This window comes from Solanum tuberosum, unplaced genomic scaffold (assembly GCF_000226075.1).
Source record: "Solanum tuberosum cultivar DM 1-3 516 R44 unplaced genomic scaffold, SolTub_3.0 scf00108, whole genome shotgun sequence".
Classification (NCBI taxonomy): Eukaryota; Viridiplantae; Streptophyta; class Magnoliopsida; order Solanales; family Solanaceae; genus Solanum; species Solanum tuberosum.
In genome coordinates, this window is record NW_006239033.1 from 1,648,088 (window position 1) to 1,651,747 (window position 3,660).

Here is a 3,660-nt window from a genome sequence, read left to right on the forward strand (position 1 = left end):
CAACACAATTTCGTCGGTTATTTTTCACACAAAAATACATAACACTCTTAAAAAGAAATTATTATTTTTTAAAAAGAATTTATTTTTTGTTAATTTTTAATTTTTTAACTAAAATTAAATGACACATGTCGATTTAAAATAAGAAGTTGCAATTGAAGAATATATATAAAAATAAATAAATCATAAAAATAGTATTTCGTGTTAAAATGGAACATAAAATATGGAGTTCAAGGGTTAAAATGGAACAATGTTAAGATAAAGTGCCAAAATGAAAAATGTGGACAAGTTAGAGGGGCTGTATATGTGTTTGGCCTTTAATTACCTATCTCAATATATCATAATTTACTTTATAATATGATAATAAAATAATACTAACTAAAAGGGTAGCCAACTGGTTACGAACCAGTGGCGACAACCTTGTTAAAACTTTTAGGGGTCGTTTGGTGTGAAGGATAACTTAAAATAGTTCTGTGATTAAATTATAGTGCCACTTAATTTGTTGTTTGGTTGGCAAGTCCGGGATAACTTATCTCGGAATTAATAATTAGTACCGGGATAAGTTATTCCTTCCCATGAGTGGTATAGTAATCCCGGGATAAAATGACTAAATGACAAAAATGTCCCTTTAAACACTTTTTATACATTACTTTTCACATCCATGAAGGGTATTTTTGTAAACTTATATGTTGTTCTTAAGATTTATTATTTTGAATACAACAAACCAAACACTCAATAAAAAATAATGGCATAATACATAAAGAGGACCTTTAACTTGGCATCAATTCACAACTATGACCTTAAACTTTGCTAGTGCACAAGTAGACACTTCAACTATCCAAAAATTTAACAATTAAACACTCTAATCCTACATGGCAAAGTGCGTGAAGCACACTTCAATTAGGCGCGTCAGTGGTAAAAATAAAGGCCCCAACAGTAAAAAAAAAAGCTTAAATGACACTTCTACCCTTAATGAATCTCTTTCATATATATATATATCCTTTTTTTACGCTTAAATGACACTTCTACCCTTAATGAATCTCTTTCATATATATATATATCCTTTTTTTACGCTTAAATGACACTTCTACCCTTAATGAATCTCTTTCATATATATATATATCCTTTTTTTACGCTTAAATGACACTTCTACCCTTAATGAATCTCTTTCATATATATATATATCCTTTTTTTACGCTTAAATGACACTTCTACCCTTAATGAATCTCTTTCATATATATATATATATCCTTTTTTAAATCAAAATCTCACTTTACTCTCTTCTTTCTAATTTCTTCAACAGCTTTTTGCCATTTTCCTCTCTTTCTTCACAATTTCTTGAACAATTTTACCTTTGATTCGAAGGATGAAATGTGGGAACTTAGGTTAGGATTTTGTAGAGAAGAAAGAGGAAAACGTTGTTCTCCGTTATAAGCATAGGGTCAGAGTTGTTAATTGATATTTATTTTGTTTTTATTTTCAGTTTTTTAATTGAAAAATTCACGTGTATTTATTTTAATTAGTTGGCAGCCATGTAGAAGCATTTGTATATCACGCACTTTGCCTGGGATATACAAGTGTTTAATTGTTTAAATTTGTGATAGTTAAAGTGCCTACTTGTGCATTGGCAAAGTTTAGGGTCATAGTTGTGAATTGATGTCAAGTTAAAGGTCTTCTTTATGTATTATGCCAAAAATAATCTTAGCATAACTTATCTCATCATAACTAATCTCATCATAACTTATCCCATCATAACTAATCCAATCATAACTTGAATTCAAACCAAACGACTCCTTAATGTTTCCAGCCTCCAATCTTTCAAATACTAACCCCATAAAATAATAATAAAATGTATGCCCTTCCAACTAGGGGTGTACATAGGTCGGTTTGATTTGGTTTTCATTAAAAAAAACCTAAACCAATTATGTCAGTTTATTAAATCTAAAAACCAAATCAAACCACGCAAAGTCGATTTTCTTAGTTTCGGTTTTAGTCGGTTCTTTCAATTTTTTCGATTTTTTACAACTATACGGTGTTTGAAAAAGAGATCAAATATTTTTCACTTACTGTGTGATAAGCTAAACTTAAGAAATGTTAAATGAATAGAAATTTTCGAAAAAACGATAAAATTCACATGAGTATAATTTTTTTTGAAATATCAACGTTCATTATGTTAAATTAATAAGATCAAAGAATACAGTTAAACTGAATACAAAACGAAATATTTACAAAGTAAATTGTTAACTTCGAATTTGAAAAACTATAACAATATAATTGTAACTTCGGATCTTGATACAAAATAAAATATTTACAAATTTTACAAGCCCAAATTTGAAATAAAATATATAAACATTGAAAACTATAAACTAACTAAAAATATATTAACAAAGTAGATTGTAAATAATATTTTTTATCTATAAATAAAATAAAATTATATATATAATATTTACAAAATTTTACAAGCCCAAATTTGAATAAAATATATAAACATTGAAAACTATAAACTAACTAAAAATATATTAACAAAATATATTATAAATAATAGTTTTTATCTATAAATAAAAAATATATATATATATATATATATTATGTCGGTTTGATTTGGGTTCGGTTAGTCTTTTTTTCGTTTAATATCAAACCAAACCAAGAGTGGTCATTTTTTTTTTCAACCGCCAAACCAACCAAATCAAATCACAAATCCTTTTTTTTTCGGTTTGATTTGATTCGTCGGTTCGATTTGACTTTATGATTTGACTTGTACACCCCTGCTTCCAACAATCCAAAACAAAACCGCTTACTATATATATGTATATATATTATGTCGGTTTGATTTGGGTTCGGTTAGTATTTTTTTCGTTTAATATCAAACTAAACCAAGAGTGGCCATTTTTTTTTCAACCGCCAAACCAACCAAATCAAACCACAATTCATTTTTTTCCCGGTTTGATTTGATTCGTCGATTCGATTTGACTTTATGATTTGACTTGTACACCCCTGCTTCCAACAATCTAAAACAAAACCGCTTTCTAGTGACATTTTAATTCAACTTTCAATTTCCTATTTGACCAACATACATTATTAGATGATGATGATGATGATAATAATAATAATAATAGGAGGTTAGACGCTTCTCAATTCAATAAATAGAATATAGCAAACAATTTCTTACCGAAGAGCATTCACTGCTCATTCCCTCTTCCTACCGTGTTTGATCTAGAGCCATACGGACTATGCAGTTCACTCAAACAATATAGGTTTAATTAATTTTGTTACATGGGCCAAATGGTATAAGGTCTTAATAAATTATGAGCTTGGCTCATTATCCACCAATTAAATTAATTATTAAAAATTTCCCATTAATTATATAAGTATAATTAACTAATAGTCCAAAATAACCATTTAAAATTTATGGGAAGAGTCAAAATAGTTCTAGTACTCAAAATGACCTAACATGTCGATTCTTCCACTGGACCTTTACAGATGCAATTTCCTTTAAACTCAACTTGCAGACCTCTCAATCTAGAATAACTACATGCTCTTCCTTATAAGCCAGATTATGATCAAGATGAACCGAATTCCAGCAAATAATGTAGTTCCTATCACCATGATATTTCTTCAGCATAGATATATGAAACACCGAGTGTACCCTAGACAAACCTGGAG